Raw genomic sequence first — 22886 nt, 5'->3', positions numbered from 1 at the left:
AATCTTACCTACTTCATATTCTTCCACATCTCTAGCAAGTGAAAGAAATGGAACAGTGAATGATGGGAAATACACCAAACTTAAAAATAAAATAATGTGTGAAGGGAGAGAGAAGCATGTCTTAAATCCCAGCAAACCTTCAGTTTCCTCAAGTGACGCGGCCACTGCAGTGGTGAGCATGAGACCAGCTCAATACTCTTAACCCAGAGGCGCATTGATGAGGCGGGAGACAGCAAGAGGGCAGAAGCTCTGTTTATTAAGTGCTAGTAGTTTTCTTTTATATCCTTAGTAACACCTGATCAAAGCATGATCTCCACGTGATAGCCAGTCACCAAGTCTGCTGGACACCTGCAGCCCTCGTGTCAGGGGTATGAGTAGGACTTTTCTCCCAATGAGACAAGAGCCAAACCAACCGTGGGAGCTGCGTGTCAGCAAAGGAGAGGTCTTGTGAGACTTCCTTGTTTTTGCCACGCAACAGGTTGTGACCCTCAGCTTTTGCCAAGAGAAGCTAGAACTCCCATGGGAAAATTACCCTAACACTCAGGTCTATGAAAATGACAGAAATAAAGGAGCAGACGCTTCTCATATGAAGATTTCAGGAGAATGAAGAGACAACATTCTAGTTGGCAAGGTGATATTTGACGAGTTTTATTTTTTCTTCCCCTCTCCCTTTTTTTCAGGTGGCTTGGCAGATAGAGCACTGGGCCTGGAGTCAGGAAAACCTGTGTTCAGATCTGTGTGACCCTGTGTAAGTCACTTGATCTCAGTTTGCCTCAGTTTCCTCATCTGTAAAATGGGGATAATCTACCTCTCAGGGTTGCTGTGAAGATCAAGTGAGATAATATTTATGTAGAGTTTTGCAAACCTGAAAGCACTATAGAAATGCTAACTAGTTATTCTTTTCTTTGAAAATCTATGTTGTTCAATCATACCTGCGTGGTGATGTTGGAAGAAGAACATTTTTTTTTAGTTACATGCTGCTGGTATCCCACTAACACTGCATTTTCCCTGTGTTAAAAACAAAACAAAACAAAACAAAACAAAAACAAGCTCATCTTTCCCCTCAGATGGGATTTGTTTGTTGTTGAGTTATTGCAGTTCTGTCCAACTCTCTGTGACCCTACTTGGGGTTTTGTTTGCAAAGATAGTGGAGTGGTTTACCATTTCCTTCTCCAGCTCGTTTTATAGATGAAAAACTAAGGCAAACAGGATTAAGTAACTTACCCAGAATCACATAGCTAATAAGTGTCTGAAGTCACATTTGAATTCAGGTCCTCCTGCCTCAAGGGCAAGTGCTCTATTCACTGCACCACCTAGATGCCCCGATTGGAACCTCTTCTTTGTTTCCCATCCCTATCAATAGCAGCACCTTTCTCCAAGTCACTCAGCCTTGTAACCACATTGCCATGCTTTACTCCTCTATCTCACTTATCCCAGGCACAGTGCTAAGTCCTAGGGAATGCAAGTATATAAAAAAGAGACAACCCCTGCCCTCAGGGAGCTTATATTCTAGTAAGAGAAGATGACACACACAGGAGAGTAGTGGCCAAGGGAAAGGAGCTTTTGTTTGGAAAGTCACAGAGATGGTGAGTTAATAAGGGGCCTGCTCCTTCCAGAAGTAATGACACTATATATTTGATTACAATGCCCAGAGAAAGATTTTGAAGGGGATGGGGAGAGAACATGACGGTAATAGGCAGATGGTAAGATGGCCTTCCGTGAATAGCTGGAAGGTGAAGGTTGGATGAGATGAGAAGGTTCAAAGCGTGATCTGCTATAAAGCCAATAATAGATATAGCAGACTGATTAAGCTAGTCTGCACTTGCTGACTGTCTTATCAGTATCTTTTAAATTGGTCCCTTATGATTCTCACTGCCACCACTCATTTCATACCAGGACTATTACAACCGCTGACAGAATTGTCTTCATGATCTGATTATATCTTATCTGATTCTACATCTGATCCCATAGCTTTTAACTGCTCAGAAACCTTCAGCTGCTTCCTATTGCTTCCCAAATAAAGTTCCAATTCCTTAGCTATGAATGAAAGGTTCTCTATATTTTGGTTCTTATCTACCATTCTAGGTTTATTCCACACTATTCCCACCTATATTTATGTATTAAAATTCTACCCATACAATATTTTAAGACTTCAGATGTCGGTTCCTCTATGAAGTTATTACCTTACCTTCTAAGTCGGAAAAATCTTCCACGAATTCTCATTGCATCTTGCTTTTATTCCTCTTATAAATGTATAATTAATCTCTTTGAGACACAATTTCCTTATCAGTAAAATGGGATTGAGAGATATGGTTTATAAAGGCTAACTTTAGAGTAAAAAAAAACAGAGTTCAAGACCTGCCTATGAAACATACTAGTTCACTGACTACAGGCAAATCACATTATCTCTCTGAAATTCAAACAACTGCAGAGGACTTATTTCCCAAGTCATAGTCAAGTTGTGATTTGATCTGTGTTTGTAGAGAGTGCTCCTCACACTGACAAAAATCACAGTGTTCTCATATGTGTTCTCATAACCTAGAAAAAAAAAACAAAAACAAAAGCAAAACCAAGAGATTCTAGATGCCTGACAATCCAACTGCTTGCAATCCAATTAAAAATTATTTTTCCAATTATGAAGCATTTATTTTCTTTTTCTTCCTACTTCCCTCCAATTGAACTAAAAGAAAGAAAGGAAGCAGTAAGGAAAAAAGAAAGAAAAGGAAGAAAGAAGAAAAGGAAGAAGAAAGGAAGGAAAGAAGGAAGAAAGGAAGGAAAGAAGAAAGAAAGGAAGAAAGAAAAAAGGAAGAAAGAAAAAAGAAAGGAAGAAAGGAAGAAAAGAGGAAGGAGGAAAGAAAGAAAAAGAAAACTTTAGAAATACATATGCATAGCCAACTAAAGCAAATGCCCTACTGCCAAGTCCCAAAAATGCATGTCTATTCTGCAGCTTGAGTTTATCACCTCTGTCAAGATTCTAATTCTTTTTTTTTTTCCTTAAAGAATTCATCTTCCTATTTCTCCTAGGTTTGGAGTGCAAAGATAACTCATATACTTGATTTCACTCCTACCTGGCATGGGAACTTTGGTCTCCTCTATTTCTAATGTGGATTATTTCACCTTGCCTTTAGATATATTAGATTGTGAACTCCTTGAGAGTATGGACTGTTCCCCCCACCCTTTCTTTGTATCCTCAGTGTTTAATACAGTGTTTGGCACATAGCAGGTGCTTAATAAAGGCTTGTTGAAAGAGTGAATTTGGTGGCCTCTCATTGCTGGGGTCTTGCTATATTGATGATGGCCTAAATATGACATCCAACTGGCTTAGCCCAGAACTCCTGAGCTCAAGATATCCCCCAACCTCAGCTTCCCTGGTAACAGAAATTAGAGGCATGCATTTATATGCCTGGCTTCAATTCAATTTGTAACAAAAATAAATTTCAAAGTTTAAAAATAAATTCAATTATTAAATTTGTAATTATTTTTTCAATAAATAACATTTTTTTCACTTGACTATACAATAGTATAATTACATGAGCAAATGAAGTCACATATAATATGGATTTGTGTCTTTAAACTAATTAAATAGTATGATAACTACAGAGGATATTAAAAAAGATAAATATGACACATAGGTACTAGATCATATGTAATAGATTTAGAGTTGGAAAGGGAGATAATTTTTAGAGATAATTTTTTCCAACTTCTTTATTTTATTTTATTTAAAAAAAATTTTTTTGGCAAATTTTATTCAACATGTAACATATCTTTACAGTTTTTATTGAGGAGGTTGACCACATCCACGACCAAATTCACCTCTAAATTGGAATATTGTTGCTGACTCAGCCCCAGCCTCAGCCTTTTTGTCAGCACCAGGGGAAGCAGCACTTCGTCTGTATGTGTCTCTCTCAACTTCACCTCGAGTAAGCTGGGCAGATCGCTCACCCTCCAGACCTTTGGGCCTTGGCCTTCCTGTCTCGGGATGACTTCTGCGGAGCGTGGCAGGCACGATCTCAAGGGGCAGGTGAAGGTAATCCCGGAGGTACTGAATACCCTCATTGATGAGGTACCAGTAGAAATGCCTCCATGCAAACTGCTCCTTAACATAGTTACGAGACTTTAGAGACTGCATGGCCTTCATGACATGGAGATTGGGCACATTCTTGTCTGCCAACTCAGGGTGCTTTGGCATGTGGACATCCTTCTTGGCTACCATTACTCCCTCCTTAAAAAGGAGTTCATAGATGGCAATTCGGTTCTTCTTGGGTATCAACATCTCGGCAGCTGCAATGGGTGCTGCTCTAGACAGAGCCTGGGACAGAAAGGCCAACTTCTTTATTTTATAGCGGAGAAAATTGAGAGTTGGTAAGGTTAAGAGGCTTGCTTATGGTTGTACAGGTAGGAAACAGTAGAGCAGAGATTTGAACACGGGTCTTTTGACTCGACATTCTGGACTCTTCCCACTGTACCACACTATCTCTAAGGTCTCTTCCAGCTTTAAAGTCGTATCAATTTCCTATGAACATAGTAGGTGCTAAATTAATACTTGTTATAAATGAATGATTATTTTTCAATTCCCACCATGCTTTCCTCCCCACCAAAAAAAAAAAAAGATTCTAATTTGTTGTTTTTAAATATGGGCAAAGAAGATTCCTCATCTACTGCTTCATATGGCTTCAAAATTCTTATAAATTTTATATTCTTCAATAAGATATGCTTGTGGAGCAGCTAGATGGCACAGTGGATAGGGCTCTAGCCTTGGAGTCAGGAAGACTTGAGTTCAAATCTGACCTGAGACACTTGGCACTAGCTGTGTGACCCTGGGCAAGAAACTTAACCCTGATTGTCTCACCAAAAAAAGCAAAAAAACCCAAACAAACAAAAAATAAGATATGCTTGTTTATCCACATGCAGCTAGTTCCTGTGATTGATGATTAAGCATAGATATAATAAACAAGATTACATAGATGATATGCAAATTTAAGTGGTGTGGGGATTTAACATTACGGTTATCTCCCACAAAGTAGTTCTGATGAATCTGAAGCTAGGTGTGCCAGATTAGTCACAGTACAGGTGGCCTGAGACAATTGTTGTTTTAGTTGGCTAGACCAACAAATCCATAACTGGGAATTGTGGTGCCATAAATTCACTTGGTGGGATGGGACACAGAAAACAGTCTGCCCGGGTGAGATGTATTTGTACTTGGACAGGGTCGACCCATCCCACAGAGAACTTGGACCCAGACCTGTTACAACATGGCTGATGAACTGTGACCCTGACCCTCTTACCCTCAGGAGAAGGTTGAGGGAGAGGTGGCAAAGAAGAGGGGCTTGGTGATGGGGAAGAAAGACCATGGAAGAAAACCCTAGGACACTGAAGAGTGATATTATGTAATAAGGGAATAGAAGAGAACTGACTATAAGCCATAAGTAGGTGGGGTAGAGATCTGCCCACTGGAAGAAAGCAAAGCCCCATGCATCCCCCACCTATCTCTGACTCTGTATCCCAGTTTCTATTCTTGGATGGGTCTTGATGAGGATGTTAGAGATAGGGATATAGGGGGGGAGAGAGAGAGAGAGAGAAAGAGAGAGAGAGAGAGAGAGAGAGAGAGAGAGAGAGAGAGAGAGAGAAGGAGAAAGATGATGGGCAGAAACATTGAAAAATAGAGTAAATATTTCAGATGATTTTTTTTTCCAGTGTTATCTTTGGAGTTAGTGAGTATAAGTACATCTTACCATTTAGATCCTTGGATAAGTTGTCTGATGACTTTGGATTTTAGATTCTTTATCTGTAAAATGAGGGAATTGGTCTAGAGGTCCCTGTAAAGTACTTTCTCACTTCAAATTCATGATTCTGCAATATACCAATAATATTTCCTGTGTCCCCCAAAGAGGGATCATTTCACAGACTTATAGAACCAAAGAATGTCAGAGTTCTTAGGGACCTTAAAGAACATTTTAGTCCAGCCCTTTTATTTCACAGATGAGAAGACTGAGGTACAGAAAAGTGAATTAGCTCTGTCAGATTACCACAGTGGATTAGTGGCAGAGCTGAAACAAAACTCACTGTCTCCTGCCCTTTCCTGTATGGAAGGATACATCATTTGATCTAACAGTCCTCAAATAAACATGTTATTTCAGTGTCTCCTTAAGGTCTTCCTCTGATGGGCTTCATTGTGGTAGAGGCTATGTCAGTGAATATCAAGCTCTGCCATGTTGGCAAAGTTTTAAGTATGGCCAAATATCACATAAAATAATATTTCTTTTTTCTTCTGGGCTTTTGAAAAAGGCCACTCTGATTGAGTGTGTTTTCCAAGTATCAACCTAGCTAATTATAGAGACATATCTGCCGTAATTTGTTTGCATGATGCTGAATTTTTTTTTTTTTTTGATTAGGGTAACCCATGAAATGGCTCTCAGACCTGGGTGGCCCCTTTGTGATTCTGCACTGATAGCAGCAGAGTAGTCAGAAAGGGGACAGGAGGTGCTGAGAATTGTACAAATTTTAAAGCATCAATAAACCTCAATTTTACAGTTATCTTTAATGTGGGATCCTCATCCAGTGGCCAACAACTGTACATGATGCTGAAGGAGCTGAATCATATCGATTTTGACATTCTTAATATAAATGAAACAAGAAGAAAGCAGGAAGTTGAAATGGAGGATGGTTCTCAGGTACTTCCTGGAGAGGTAAAGATAAAAATTGGCAAAGTTAGCATCATCATATACCCAGAAGCAAAAAGAAATGTTATTTCATGGGATATTTGGTTATTGCATAATGCAATATTGGTAACAAGTATTTGTAAAAGACCACCATAAAAAAAATCTGAGTTTATGTACCAACATCAGTGACTGAGGATAAAGTGGTGAAGAAAGTTCTACACAGAACTGGATGAAACGGTCCGAATCAAATCAATATACTCTGATACTTGGAGACTTCAATGCGAGAGTGGGAGAAATATATGGGAAATCATGATTCAGTAAAAAGGAATGAGAGAAGCCAAAGACTTAGAGATCACACAGAAGCAGCATGACTGGGTCACAAATATTTTCTTTGAAAAAGGGATTTGTAGACTCTGGATATAATCATAAGTAATATCATAAAGAACAAAATAGATTTTTTTTAACAGATGGGAAAGGACTTTTTATTGATGTGGGAGTTATTTTGTAGTCAGCTGTTTGAGTACATTCAGACCATCAATTCAACAGAACTAAGATAAGAATCAATAAAAAAAGAAGAAAGAATAATAATTACATATATAGATATATGTATATATACATACACATATCTATATCTATCTCTATATGTATATATATAGATATGTATAGATATATATATATACATATATATAGATAGATAGATAGATAGATATACATATAAATGATAGCCTGGATTATTATTTAAAGAAGTAATACACAATGAAAAATGAAAAATAACCAACAGATATGACTCTAATAATTTCATTCGGGAGTTTAACCAATGTAAATTAATTGCCACAAGGAGACAAAAAAAAAGACCATTTTTCTTTTTCTTTTTTTTCCCTCGTGGATTTGTCATCAGGTGGCTAGCCTTTTGGAGATGAAGTTCCCCATTCTTAGCTAGGTTGACCCTCAGACAGTAGACAGGTAGACTCTGGCCAAGGTCATTTCAGCCTATTTGCCTCAATTCCTCATCTGTAAAATGCTCTAGGGAAGGAATTGGCAAACCGCTTTAGTATCCTTGCCAAGAAAACCCCAAATGGGGTCATGAAGAGTCAGACATGACTGAAGTGATTCAGCAACAGCAACATTTACAGCTCAGAAGTCGGCAAATGCTACAAATCATAGCTTGATCTGTCAATGAGTTGGGTTAAAATGGTTATAAAATTGTATTGAAACCACAAGCGGAAACAGCCCCAGAAGTGTGTGCCTATGTATTTGAATCCTCTGAGTAATATATCTTGTGTTATCATTGTTTTTGAATCAATGATTGTCATTACTGAAATACGGGGATCACTTTGTAAGGTGTCAGCAGGTCAGTCAGGCTAGGTTTGTACATTTCCTCTTGTAATTTCCTATTTTACCACTGGGTGGCAGCAAAAGAAAGCCACAGAAATCTCCATGAATATGGCTTTGCTTAGGGGAAAAAGCCTTTTCCTCTACTCCTGGAAAAATCCTGTTTCATTGATTTTTCAAATGATTTTATAGAATTCAAGGCTAAGAAGTTTTATTTTTATGCTGTATATGTTTATATAGGACCTTGTCTCTTCCACTGAAATTTAAGCTCCTTGTGAGGAGGGGTTGTTTCACTTTTTTTTTTTTTTTACTTGTATTTCCGGGGCTTAGAATAGTACTTGGCACATAGTAGGTGCTTAATAAATACTTACTGGTTGGTTGATTGATTTATTGAGAAATGTTTGTTTGCTAGTTTTCCAAAAAGGTCATTTAGTTAAACCCACTTATAGCACTACTGAAGAAAATGAGGCCCTGAGAGGGCAAGTGATTTATGCTAAGGATTTGCCCTGAATCCAGTCCAGTGATAGTTTTTCTAGTTTCTCTCTAGACTGAAGTGGTTTCAAGAGATTTGGCCCAGTCCTCAAGTATCACAGCTCTAGAGACCTTTCTCTAGCCAATATTCTATTATTATTTGGGATCCAAACTTCCTTTCCTTGGCCATTGTGGTTTGAAGGACCATTGCCTCTATTCTTTTTTCCCTTTAGTGAATGAATAAAAAGCCTTTATTAAGTGCTTACTTACTATGTTAAAGAACAAAAGCACTGTGCTAAGATCAGGGGATACAAAAGGAAAAGTAAAACAATTCTTTGTCTCCAGGAGCTTCCTTTGAAATGGGGGAAACAACACACAGGAGGTCTCAGCTCTAAGTAATCTGGAAAGGTCTGGTGGCTATTAGAGTGCAGTGGCAAAGCAGATGCCTTCTTTGGTGCCATTTCCGTTGATAAAACCATATATGTTTCTGATGTTGAGCTATCTGACATGATCAAGATCTTTCTTTTCTGGGTTTTCGGTAGCTATGGCTACTGAAGAGGCTGGAACTTTATCTCCATTGGAGTTGCTGTCCTGGATGGTGGCTTTGGAGAGATGGGCTATAGAAGCAGGACCAGGGGTGTGCTAGAGCTAGGTGTTTTGGCTTGTGAACTATTGTTAAATTTTCAGTGTGAGCATGACATACCTTGGGGCATGTAGGTGGCACATGGATGGAGCACTAGGCTTGGAATCTGGAAGAGTTATCTTCCCGAGTTCAAATCTGGCCTCAGAAACTCACTAGCTATGTGAGCCTGGCCAAGGTCATTTCACCCTGTTTGCCTCAATTCCTCATCTGTAAAATGCGCTAGGGAAGGAATTGGCAAACCACTTTAGTATCTTTGCCAAGAAAACCCCAAATGGGGTCATGAAGAGTCAGACATGTCTGAAGTGATTCAACAACAGCAACATTTACAACTCAGAAATCGGCAAATGCAACAAATCATAGCTTGATCTACTGTTTTGCTGATTGTCTAGACTTAAGCAAGAGATGGAGAAAATGTCAATAATGCAGATTAAACTTAAAAGCGTGTTGAGCATTTTCAGAGAGCTGACTGTTAAACATTTACCAGCATTCTTTTGTCAGGGAGGCACTACTTTTCAAAGGTCCTTTGGCACATAGTACTGCCAAACTAATATTTCTTATACCAAGATAATAGGACAATAGAATCATAGATTTGAAACTAGAAAGGACCTTAGAGGTCATAGACTCCAACTTCATTTTACAGATTAGGAAACTGAGGCCCAGAGTTAAGCAATTTGCTCTAGGTCACACAGGTAGTAAGCCTCTGTGACCCTGAATTGTGACCTTGAACCAAGGTCATCCAACTCAAAATGTAGTTCTCTTCTTATCTTTTGTGACTTCAAATTGTTTTCTAGGTCAACTACAAACTCATTTGCCTGGCATTCAAGGTCCTCTGCTGTGCCCTGAATGCCAGCAAAGCTTTGTCCTTGTTCTCTTCCTGCTGCTACTTTGAGATATGCCATATAGAGAGTCATAGAGGATCAATTACAGCATCATAGATGAAGAGCTAGAAGGGAGCTCATAGTCCAGTACCCCTCCTTTTACAGATTGTATAACTTAGGTCCATAAAGTTTAAATGACTCGCTTAAGGTTGCGGAGACAGTAGACCTGAGAGTCCTTATTTGAATCTAGTTCCTTTAATCCTATATTCAAATAATGTCTCCCAGGTCCTTTGATTCTGTGGGGTAGCTAGGTGGCGCAGTGGATAGAATACTGGACCTAGAGTCAGGAAGACTCATCTTCATGAGTTCCAATCTGGTCTCAGATACTTATTATCTGTATGACCCTGGGCAAGTCACTTCACCCTGTTTGCCTCAGTTTCTTCATCAGTAAAAGGAGCTGCAGAAGGAAATGGTGAATCACTCAAGTATTTATGCCAAGGAAACCCCAAATGGGGTCACGAAGAATTGGACAGGACTGAATAACAACAACCTTTGATTCTAGCCATGCTTTACCCTCCTTTGTCTTTGCCACCATCACTCCAGCAATATCTCCTCCTTTGAGGATCATTTCATCCAGTCCAGGCCCTTGTTGTAGATACCTACTCATTTTACATCTATCTCCCACTATTTTTTAAGAAGTCAGAATCTACCTTACAGTATTTCTCTGTATCCCAGTCCCTGCCTTTATACTTGAGACTTCAATATGCACATTGATATCCTCTCAACTTTCTAGTAGGTTAGCTCTTCAGGGCTCACAACCCATAACTTCACTCCACTACAGCTATACACTCAGATAGTCGTTACTTTGATTTCACCATTATTTGTAACTGCTTGCTCCCTGACCTTGAACTTTAAAACTCCTCTCTTTCATTATAACCTTCTGTCTTTTGCCTTCTCCATCTACCTCACTCCTTCAAAGCCTATTCTTTGTTCTCACAATGATCTCTGCCCTCCACCCTCCCTCTTCTCCCAGTCAGTCACTCATGCCCTGGCCTCATTTTCCTCTATTTACAATCTTAACTCTGTAGTTGGCCAGATTCACCATGTTCTTTTTTTCTGGAATTCCTTGTCCCTTCAACCTATCAGTACTCTTATCTTGACAAATCTCAATCCTGGGTTATAGCCACCATCTTTTTTTCTGGTCACCACTTGCATTATTCTCTTCTATTCACATGCTTCTGAACATGGCTGGAGGAAATCTCCATGCTGAATGAGTCTAATACAAATTTGTGTTTTCTAATCTCAACTGAACCCTCATTGTTGCACCTTGAATCATTTTATCCTTCCTGGAATGATGCTTTTAAATTTCCTACAGCAGCTACTCCAAATCTCTCCTCTCCTTTAGATCTCTATGCCATCTCTGGCCTCTCCTTATCTGAGTATCTTGCCTCTTACTTTACTGAAAGAAATTGAAACCATTTTCTGTGAACTCCCTCATCTCCCCTAATTCAACTCCTCATTACCTCTTCATAAAATCTCCCACTCTCCCTTCCTGTGCTCTAGTTTCTGAGGACACTAAAGGACCTTTTCCTCTTCAAGGTTGACTGACCCCTCTACTTGATCACATCTCCACTAGTCTTCTCTGGGGAGTTAGCCCATGGATCATTAATTTCTCCCTATCTATTGTCACTTCTCTGGCTAACAAGCAAACTTAGGTCTCCTTTGTTCTTTAAAAATACAAACATCTAAACCTCTTCACTTGGCCCTGACATACACTGAAGCTATCTTTCTATATCTGTCCTCTCTTTCACACTCAAACTCTTTTTTTTTTTTTTTTGTGGAGGTGAGGAGGCCATGGGAATTAAGTGACTTGCCCAGGGTTGCACAGCTAGTAAGTGTTTAAAGCCAGATTTGAACTTGGATCCTCTTGACTCCAGGGCCAGTGATCTGTCCATTGTGCCACCTAGCTGCCCCAATTCAAACTCTTAAAAGAAGCCTTTTACACTTGTATTATCTATTTCCTCACCTCCCATCCAGTTCTCATCTCCTTGCCGTCTGGCTTCTATACCTACCACTGCAATGAAATTGTTCCCTCAAATCTACCACCAGTACCAAATGTCAAAATCAAAGGACTTTTCTCAGGCTACTCTCTTGAATTTTGCAGATTTTCAAAGTTTTGATCCCTCTTCGCCTCTGGATATTCTTTCTTCTCTTGAATTCTGTGATACTGAGCTCTTCTGGTTGTCCTCCCTGGCTAATTGTCTCTTTTCAGTTTCCTTTGCTGGGTCTTTATCCATTTTCATTTCATCCATTCCTGTGCTGGGTCTTGATCATGGATATCCATTGAGGCTCTCTTCTAGGATACCTTCTCTCCTTTTTCTACAATCTTCCTTTCGATGATCTTATCTGATCCTATGGATTCAATTATCATCTTTACTCAGACATCTCCAAAATCTATATATACAATCCTTAATTTCCCCCTAAACTCCAGTCCTACATTTCCAGATTTCTACTGTTCATTTCCATTTGATGTCCCAACAACATTTCAAATTCAACATGTCCAAGACGGAGATGATTATCCTCCCATATATGCCCCTACTCCCAACCTCCTTTAAGTTTTTCTATTTCTGTTAGAGGTATTACCAACCTTTCATTTATTTTTATTTATTCATTCATTCATTCATTTATTCATTCATTTATTTATTTATTTATTTATTTATTTATTTATTTATTTATTTATTTATTTATTTATTTATTTATTTATTTATTTATTTATTTATTTATTTATTTATTTATGTTTTGTTTCCAACATTTACTTCCACAAGATTTTGAGTTCTAAATTTTCACCCCATCTTGCCCCTCCCCCCACTCCAAGATGGCATGCATTCTGAATACCCCTTCTCCTAGTCTACCTTCCCTTCTATCTCTCTCCCCCCTTCTCTTATCCCCTTCCCCTTCAACTTTCCTGTAGGGCAGGATGGATTTCTGTACCCCATTTCCTGTATTTCTTATTTCCCAGTTGCATGTGAAAACAATTTTTTTAAACCTGTGTTTTTAAAACTTTGGGTGCCAAATTTTCTCCCTTCCTCCCTCCCCACCCACCCTCATTGATAAGGCAAGGAACTAAATATAGGTTATGCATGTGCAGTTATGCAAAACACTTCCGTAGTATACATGCTGTGAAAAACTAACTCTATTTCCCTTAATCCCATCTCACTCCCCCATTTATTCTATTCTTTCTTTTGACCCTGTGCCTCCTCAGAAGTATTTGCTTCTGATTACCCCCTTTCCCAATCTGCCCTCCTCTGTATTATCCCCCTACTCTCCTGTCCCCTTCCCCCCCATTTTCCTGTAGGGTAAGACAGATTTCCACACCCAATTGAGTGTGTATGTTATTCCCTCCTTAAGTCAAATTCTATGAGAATAAGATTCACTCTTTCCCTCTCACCTTCCCCTGTTTCCCCTCCACTGTAAGAGCCTTTTCTTTTCTGTTTCTTTTGTGAGATAATTTACTCCATTCTACCTCTACCTTTCTCCTCCTAATATAATCTTCTCTCACCCCTTAATTTTATTCTCCAGATATGACCCCTTCATTTTCAGCTCACCCTGTGCCCTCTATCTATCTATCTATCTATCTATCTATCTATCTATCTATCTATCTATATCTATCTATATGTACATAAAATTTTTTCTCCTCCAACTACCTAATACTGACAAAGGTCTCATGAGTTACAAATATCATCTTTCCATGCAGGAATGTAAATAGTTCAACCATAATAAGTCTCTTATGATTTTTCTCTTTCCAGTTTACCTCTTCATGTTCCACTTGAGTCTTGTATTTGAAAATCAAATTTTCTATTCAGCTCTGGTCTTTTCATCAAGAATGCTTGAAAGTTCTCTATTTCACTGAATGACCATTTTTTCCCCTGAAGGATTATACTCAGTTTTGCTGGGGAGGTGATTCTTGGTTGTAATCCTACCTCCTTTGCCCTCCGGAATATTATATTCCATGCCCTGCGGTCCCTTAATGTAGAAGCAGCTAAATCTTGTGTTATCCTGATTGTGTTTCCACAATACTTGAATTGTTTCTTTCTGGCTGTTTGTAATATTTTCTCCTTGACCTGAGAACTCTGGAATTTGGCTACAATATTCCTAGGAGTTTTCCTTTGGGGATCTCTTTCAGGCGGTGATCAGTGGATTCTTTCAATTTCTATTTTGCCCTCTGGTTCTAAAATATCAGAGCAGTTTTCCTTGATCATTTCTTGAAAGATGATGTCTAGGGTCTTTTTTTGACCATGGCTTTCAGATAGTCCAATAATTTTTAAATTGTCTCTCCTGGATCTATTTTCCAAGTCAGTTGTTTTTCTAATGAGATATTTTACATTGTCTTCTAATTTTTCATTCTTTTGGGTTTGCTTTACAGTGTCTTGATTTCTCATTAAGTCACTAGCTTCCAATTGTTCTATTCTAATTTTTAAGGAAGTATTTTCTTCAGTAATCTTTTGTACTTCCTTTTCCATTTGTCCAATTTTGCTTTTTAAGGCGTTCTTCTCCTCCTTGGCTTTTTGGACCTCTTTTGCCATTTGGGTTAGGCTATTTTTTAAAAAAAAATTTTTTTTAGGCAATTGGGGTTAAGTGACTTGCCCAGGGTCAGACAGCTAGTAAGTGTCAAGTGTTTGGTTTGAAGCCAGATTTGAACTCAGGTCCTCCTGACTTCAGGGCCAGTGCTCTATCCACTGTGCCACCTAGCTGCCCCTAGGCTATTTTTTTAAGGTGTTATTTTCTTCAGTATTTTTTTGGGTCTCCTTTAGGAAACTGTTGATTTGTTTTTCATGATTTTCTTGCAAAATTCTCAGTTTTTCCTCTACTTCTCTTACTTGCTTCTCAAAATCCCTTTTGAACTCTTCCAAGGCCTGGGACTGATTCATATTCTTCTTGGAGGCTTTTGATTTAGAAGCTTTGGCTTCATTGCCTTCTTCTGGTTGAATGTTCTGATCTTCTTTGTCACCAAAGTAAGATAATATAGTCTGACTCTTTTTGCGCTGCTCACTCATGATCCCGGCCAATTACTTGAGTTTTAAACTCTTTGTTAAGGTAAAAGTCTGTTTCCAGTGTGGAGAATGCACTGTCCCAAGCTTTGGGGGTTTGTATGGCTGTTTTCAGAGATACTTCTAGGGACCTGAAAATTTTCACTTCTTCCAAGGTGGTATGATAAGGGGCGAGTTGTTTCCTCTCCACCGCCACAACAAGCTCCACCACAACAGCTTTCCTCCTCACCCCAGGACCACCCCTCAGAACTGTGACCCAGATCCAAGCACTGGTAAAGCAAGAGATTCCTGCCTCAGCACTGGGAAAGAGATCCCTGCAATCCCCCTCTGATGAGCCACTTGATTCTCCCTCAGTCTGTGGGCTGGAAGTTCAGGAGGCAGCTGCTGCCCTGGGGGCGGCTGAGACCTAGCTCCTTGTCTCACCGCAGTCACAGACTTTTCCCACTGACCTTCTAAGTTGTCTTTGGCTTTCATGGGTTGAGAATTCTGGAAACCACTACAGCTGCCTGCGATTCAGTCCTCTGAGGCCTGCTCAAGGTTCACTGAGGCCTGCGTACCCACACTGAACTGTGCTCCTCTCCCCGCCCGGCGCAATATACCTTTCTGACCAACCATCCAGGTTGTCTTGGGCTGGAAATTTGTTTCACTCTGTCTTTTTGTGGGTTCTGCTGCTTTAGAATTTGTTTAAAGCCATTTTTTTTGCAACCATTTTTTTTATAGGTATTTGGAGGGGTTTGGGGAAGAGCTTAAGCAAGTCATTGCTTTCCCTCCACCATCTTGGCTCTGCCACCATCGTTTCATTTAGCTAGGTTTGGAACTCCAGAGTCATCACTTACCCTTTTCCTTACCTCATCTCCTATGTCTACTAAGTTGCAGAGTCTCATACATTTCCTCTTTATAACATTTCTCACCTCTATCCCTTTCTCTTTATCCATGCAGCAACTACCTTCATTCAAGCCCTCATTGCCTCCAGCCTTTAACACTTCAATAGCTATCTAACTGGTTTCCCTGCTTTCATGTCTTTCCCTCTCCAAACCATCTTCCACACAGCAGCCAAAATAATCTTCCCAAGATGCAATTCTGACCATAGGACTATAAGATTGCAGGCTCAGAGCTGGAAGGTACCTTAGAGACCATTTTGTTTCCCCCACTCCCCCATTTTATAGATCAGGAAGCTGAGGCTCAGGAAATTTAAATGACTACAAGGGCCAACTGGTAATCAATGGTAGAGCCAAGATTCAGATTGAGTACTTTCTAACTCCATAACTATTGTATTCTCTTGTTCAAAAATCTTAATTGGCTCTTTATTTAAGACTAAAATACAAATGCCTCAACCTACCATCTACTGAAATAGTCTGACTCCCACCTACCTCTCTGGACATTGCATATTTTCCCTCCTGATGTGTTGTATGTCCTAGTCAAATTAACCTACTAGCTGTTTCCTGACCTTGGCATCTGATTTTTTATCTCTATGCTCTTGCAATGCAGTCCCTTATGTTTGGGAAGCGTTGCATCGTCATTATCTCTACCTCTCAGAATGCTTAACTCTCTTCAAGGATTAGCTCAGGTGCCTTCTCCTCTGAGCAGCTTTTCCAGATCCTTCTGGTCAGTAATGCTAGACCAGTCCCCAAACTACTTTGTATTTACTTTTCTGTGGAATATTGATACACTCCCTTCACCCCAAATTCCCTTGAGGACTGGGTCCAGATCTTATCTAAACTTCATATCACTTTCTGACCCTGATACACTACTGGGGATATAGTAGGTACTTAATGAAAGCTCATTGGATCAATAAAAAGTCTAGGACTATCCTCATGAATGTATTCCTCCCATCCCATCCCCCCATTTCCTTATCCTTCCAAGTCAGGGGTTTGATTTATTCTTCAAAATCTCAATGTATTAGTAGTTGCACATTAAGTAGGGAGGATAAGTTAGTCATTAAGAATGACCACTCAACACATCTGTAGCAGAACCAGCTGGAACCAGCTGTGAGTATGAGTGTGTGTATGTGTAGGGGTCTGAGGAAGCAGAGAGGGAGGGATGGAAACCATGATTTCTGCCAGGTGGAAGGATTTGGGGCATGTAAAGCCTTCATTCAGTACCTTCCTGCCTTGGCTTGGACTGGCTCCAATGGTAATGTCCCTTTTCTTGGGGGCCTGGGCTGGGGAAACTTGAAGGTTTGTAACATCTGTCTCTGAGGGGTGTTAGAGTACTCCTATAAACTGCTTGGTGACCCAGGGGGACTATGAGATTTTTTTCTCAGCTGCTTGAAGTTGTTTTCATATTTCCCCATCTTACTTTTAGTCAAATGACTGCCGTAATGTACTGTTAGATTGGCTAGGATGGATATGAGGAGAGGGCAAGGTCAGGATTAGGCCTGACAGCAGTTTAATGTAGTTCTCATAGACTCTAAATGTCATATCCCAAGGACAGGGGACTTTTAAGAATATTTCCAACTTACCAGTCCTGCTAGAGAGGTTAAAAGACTTATCTAAAGGCACAAAGCCAGTAAGATGCATGCTGAAACTTGGTTCCAGGGTTTCTCACTCCAAAACCAGCATCCTTTTTACTCTATGACATGCTCCCTTGTCTAGCAGACTCGGTTTCTTTGTTGGGTGAAAAGATGTGAAAGAACCACAAATACAATTTTTCCTCGAGCTCAAAAATGAATCTGGATAGTCCAGAAGATGGCAGTAAAAGACTTTGAAAGGAAGGAAAGAGCCTGGTGCCTCAAGGTCTCCTATTGGGGTGCTCATAGAAGGACCTCTTTTAGAAGGTCACTGAGTCCTTGCTCTCTTTCAAATGACTTCCTTTTCATCTCCTGCTCAGTGTGCCCATGCCCCACTCCATCTCCTTCATCTTCCCCATTTTTTTGTCAGAGGAAAGCCGTTCCATTCCCCCTACCACTATTTTTTTAAGGCTTTGCCTAGGGTTCTGAGGTTTCTAGGGGGCCAAAATGTCTATTAAAAAGGGCTGTGTGACAGAAGATAAAGACACCTTCCAGTATGCTTTTTCCATAAAGGGCCAGAAAGGAGACTTTGTGAGTCAAAAGCCAAAAAGATCAAGGATCTTATATAGCAAGAGAGACAACACATTTCCACAAATTTTTTATCAACAAAATTTAAAATATAATAATCACAATAATTGAGTACAATTAAGATTAACTAATGAAAAGAATGTAGGGCAGCTACGTTGCTAAGCGAATTGAATGCTGGGCCCTAGTCAGGAAGACTCATTTTTCTGAGTTCAAACCTGGCCTTAGACATTTATTAGCTATGTGACCTTGGGCAAGTCACTTAACCCTGTTTGCCTCAATTTCCTCATCTGCAAAATGAGCTGGAGAAGGAAATAGCATCTTTGCCAAGAAAACCCCGAATGGAATCATGAAGAGTCAGACAAGACCGAAATGATTTAACAACAACAAGAAGAATGGACTTTTTTACGGGAGGATATCATTTTGCTTAATTGGGGTTCAAATCAAGAATTCTTTTCACACAGTTAGGCCTGCCAGGTACTGATATTAGTCCATGAGCTTATGATTTTAATCCATCCTATTCATTGTTTTGTTGTTGTTGATTTGTTTCAATTTTGACTGACTCTTTGTGACCACATTTGGGGTTTTCTTGGTAGAGATGCTGGAGTGGTTTCCTATTTCCTTCTTCAGCTCATTTTATAGATGAGAAAACTGAGGAAAATAGGGTGAAGTGACTTGCCCAGGGTCATACAACTAGGACGTGTCTGAAGTCTAATTTGAACTCAGGTCTCCTGTCTCCAGGTCCAGGAAGGTATTTATAGAATTCTATTTGATTCTTCTTTTGATATTTTCCTTTTAGCACATCATTGCATTGCAGATTAATCATTTCCAATTGAAGTTTAGATAGGAGCTCCTTAATTGCGTGGTTAAATGCATTTTGAAATATAGAAATTTCCCTTGTATTTGTATTGAGTTCCAAAAAATGCTGCTGGAACTGTAGTCTGAGCTCAGAAAATATAATTCACTGCAAACGTGTGTGGGAATGGAGATCTAAATTCTTGCTTTAACTTTCAAAAGCATAGGAAGTGTATAAAGAAGCTTAAAATTGCTTGACTTTAATGTAGTATATTTCACAAATAAGTGCTGTTTTGCCTTGTGGTTTTATGTCGAATTTATCAAATTTGCAGAAAAAAACTAATTTCCAAAGTCATTCTGTGTTCAACAATAGTGGTTGACAACTATTCTTCTCATTCAGAAAAATTTCAATTTTGGCCCTGAGCTCAAAATGTCATAATAAATTGATTTTCCTCCTCTTGTTCTGCCACGATAGGTGTGCACTGGTATTAGTAAAGGAAATGTTGCAGCATGGTGCTATGTGTGGCATCCAGACTCTGTTGAGTTATAACTGTATCTCTGTGACTAGTGGTATGCAGAGCAGCAGTGCCAAGTGATGACAGCACCAAATACGGTTTTTGTTGCCATTACTTCAATCTGCTGTTGTAGCACAAAAGCAGCTGGAGACAATACATAAATAAACGAGTATGGCTATGTTCCAAAGCCACTTCATTTAAACATATGAAAACCATTCTTAGTTTGCAGGCTATACAAAAACAGGTGGTAGGTTCATGGTGGTAGTTTGCTGACCCCTACTCTAGTTTATGGAATACAGACCCCTTAAACTACTCGAAGCTTATTGCTGCTTTGATGTTTTTATTTCTTTTTTTTTTTCAGTTCATCATTCTTTTATTTTTAATTTTTATTTATTTTTTCTATTTATGTATTTATTTTTAGTTTTCAAAGTTCACTTCCACAAGATTTTGAGTTCCAAATTTTCTCCCCATCTCGTCCCTCCCCACCCCAAGATGGCATGTATTCTGAACACTCCTTCCCCTAATCTGCCCTCCCTTCTACCTCTCCCCACTTCTCTTTTCCCTTTCCCTTCAATGTTCGTGTAGGGCAGGATAGATTTCTATACTCCATTTCCTATATGTCTTCTTTCCCAGTTGCATGTGAAAACAATTTTTTTAACATTTGTTTTTAAAACTTTGTGCTCCAAATTTTCTCCCTTCCTCCCTCTTCACCTACCCTCACTGAAAAGGCAAGCAATTCGATATAGGTTATACATGTGTAGTCATGCAAAACACTTCCATAGTAGTAGTGTTGTGAAAAACTAAGTATATTTACCTTCATCCTATCTCGCACCCCATTTATTCTATTCTCTCTTGACCCTGTCCCTCCTTAGAAGTATTTGCTTCTGATTGCCCCCTCCCCTAGTCTGCCCTCCCCTCTATCATCTCCCTGCTTTCTTGTCCCCTTTCCCCCTATTTTCCTGTAGGGTAAGATAGATTTCCATACCCAACTGAGTGTGTATGTTATTCCTTCCTTAAGCCAAATCCAATGAGAATAAGATTTATTCATTCCCTCTCACCTTCCCCCATTTCCCCTCCACTGTAAAAACCTTTTCTTGTCTGTTTTAGGTGAGATAATTTACCCCATTCTACCCCTCCCTTTCTCTTCCCAGTATAATCCTCTCTCACCCCTTAATTTTATTCTCCAGATATCCCTTCTTCATCTTCAACTATCCTGTGCCCTCTATTTATCATATTTATCATATATATGTAATTTTTTCCCTCCAACTCCCCTAATACTGACAAAGGTCTCATGAGTTACAAATATCATCTTTCCATGCAGGAATGTAAATAGTTCAACCTTAATAAGTCCCTTATGATTTCTCTTTCCTGTTTACCTCTTCATGTTTCTCTTGAGTCTTGTATTTGAAAGTCGATTTTCGATTCAGCTCTGGTTTTTTTTTTTTATCAAGAATGCTTGAAAGTCCTCTGTTTCACTGAATGTCCATTTTCCCCCTAAAGGATTACACTCAGTTTTGCTGGGTAGGTGATTCTTGGTTGTAATCCTATCTCCTTTGCCCTCCAGAATATTATATTCCAAGCCCTCTGGTCCTTTAATGTAGAAGCTGATAAATCTTGTGATATTCTGATTGTGTTTCTACAATACTTGAATAGTTTTTTTCTGGCTCCTTGCAATATTTTCTCCTTGCCCTGAGAACTCTGGAATTTGACTATAATATTCCTAGGAGTTTTCCATTGGGGATCTCTTTCAGCAGGTGGTTGGTGGATTCTTTCTATTTCTATTTTGCCCTCTGATTCTAAAATATCAGTGCAGTTTCCTTGATAATTTCTTGAAAGATGATGTCTAGGCTCTTTTTTTGATCATGGCTTTCAGATAGTCCAACAATTTTAAAAATTGTCTCTCCTAGATCTATTTTCCAAGTCAGTTGTTTTTCCAATGAGATATTAGGCATTGTTTTCTATTTTTTCATTCTTTTGGTTTTGTTTTACAGTGTCTTGATTTCTCATTAAGTCACTAGCTTCCAATTGTTCCATTCTACTTTTTAAGGAAGTATTTTCTTCAGTGAGCTTTTGAACTTCCTTTTCCATTTGTCCAATTTTGCTTTTTAAGGCGTTCTTCTCTTCATTGGCTTTTTGGACCTCTTTTGCCATTTGGGTTAGGCTATTTTTTAAGGTGTTATTTTCTTCAGTATTTTTTGGGTCTCTTTTAGCAATCTGTTGACTAGTTTTTCATGATTTTCTTGCATCACTCTCATTTCTCTTCCCAGTTTTTCCTCTACTTCTCTTACTTGCTTCTCAAAATGCTCTTTGAGCTCTCCCATGGCCTGGGACCAATTCCTATTTTTCTTGGAGGCTTTGAATGTAGGAGCTTTGACTTTGTTGTCTTCTGGTTGTATGTTTTGATTTTCTTTGTCACCAAAGAAAGATGCTCTGGTCTGACTTTTTTGTAAGGTTTAGTCATGATCCCAGCCAATTACTTGAGTTATAAACTCTTTGTTAAGGTAGGGATCTGCTTCCAGTGTGGGGAATGTACTGTCCCAAGCCTCGGGGATTTTGTGCAGCTGTTTTCAGAGATACTTCTAGGGACCTGTAAATTTCAGTTCTTCCAAGGTGGTATGACAAGGGGCGAGGTGTTACTCCTTTCCTGGCCTGTGCTCTGGTCTATGAGTGACCACAAGTACTCTTTTCTGCCTTGGAACCATGAGGAGGATTTCCTTTCCACCACCAGTACAAGTTCCACCACGCCAGCACTCCTCCTTGCCCCAGGATCACCACCCAGAACTGTGACCCAGATCCAAGCATGGGCAAAGCAAGAGAATCCTGCAACAAGAAAGAGATCCCTGCAATCCCCCTCTGATCAGCCACTTGATTCCCCCTCAGACTGTGGGCTGGAAGCTCAGGAAGCAGCCACTGCCCTGGGGTTGAGAGCCAGGACTGGGGCTGGGACCGAACTTACCTGTCACTGAAGTCACAGACTCTTCCTATTGACTTTCTAAGTTGTCTTTGGCATTTGTGGGTTGAGAAGTCTGGAAACTGACACAGCTGCCCATGATTCAGTCCTCTGAGAGCTGCTCCAGGTTCACTGAGGCCTGTTTTGCCTGCATGCCCATTCTGAACTGTGTTCCTCTCCCAGATGGGTGTGACATACCTTCCTGATCAACTATCCAGGCTGTCTTGGGCTGGAAATTTGTTTCATTATGTTTTTTTGTGGGTTATGCTGCTTTAGAATTTGTTTAGAGTCATTTTTTACAGGTATTTGGAGGGGTTTGGCAGAGAGCTCAAGCAAGTCACTGCTTTTACTCCACCATCTTGGCTCCACCTCTACCCGCTTTGGTGTTTTTAGAAGCAGCTAGGTGGCACAGTGAATAGAGCACTGGTTCAGGAGACTTGAATTTAAATCTATCCTCAGACACTTCCCAGTTTTGTGACCCTGGCAAGTCACTTGACTGCTGTCTGCCTCAGTTTCCTCAATTGTAATATGGGAATAATAATAGCACCTATCTCTCAAGGTGTTTGTGAGGATCAAATGAGGCAATATTTGTAAAGTGCTTTTGCTCAATGCCTGGCATAT

At 39.6% G+C, this 22886-nt stretch overlaps 1 pseudogene; it reads right to left on the bottom strand.

Annotated features, from left to right (window-relative positions):
- Positions 1 to 3775: 3775 nt before the first annotated feature.
- On the bottom strand, positions 3776 to 4303 carry LOC114030680 (annotated as a pseudogene).
- Positions 4304 to 22886: the final 18583 nt, after the last annotated feature.

Source organism: Vombatus ursinus, unplaced genomic scaffold (genome assembly GCF_900497805.2).
Source record: "Vombatus ursinus unplaced genomic scaffold, bare-nosed wombat genome assembly UNPS02014973.1, whole genome shotgun sequence".
Classification (NCBI taxonomy): Eukaryota; Metazoa; Chordata; class Mammalia; order Diprotodontia; family Vombatidae; genus Vombatus; species Vombatus ursinus.
The sequence above is the reverse complement of the archived record's forward strand: the minus strand, read 5'-3'. Positions and strand labels throughout refer to the sequence as shown.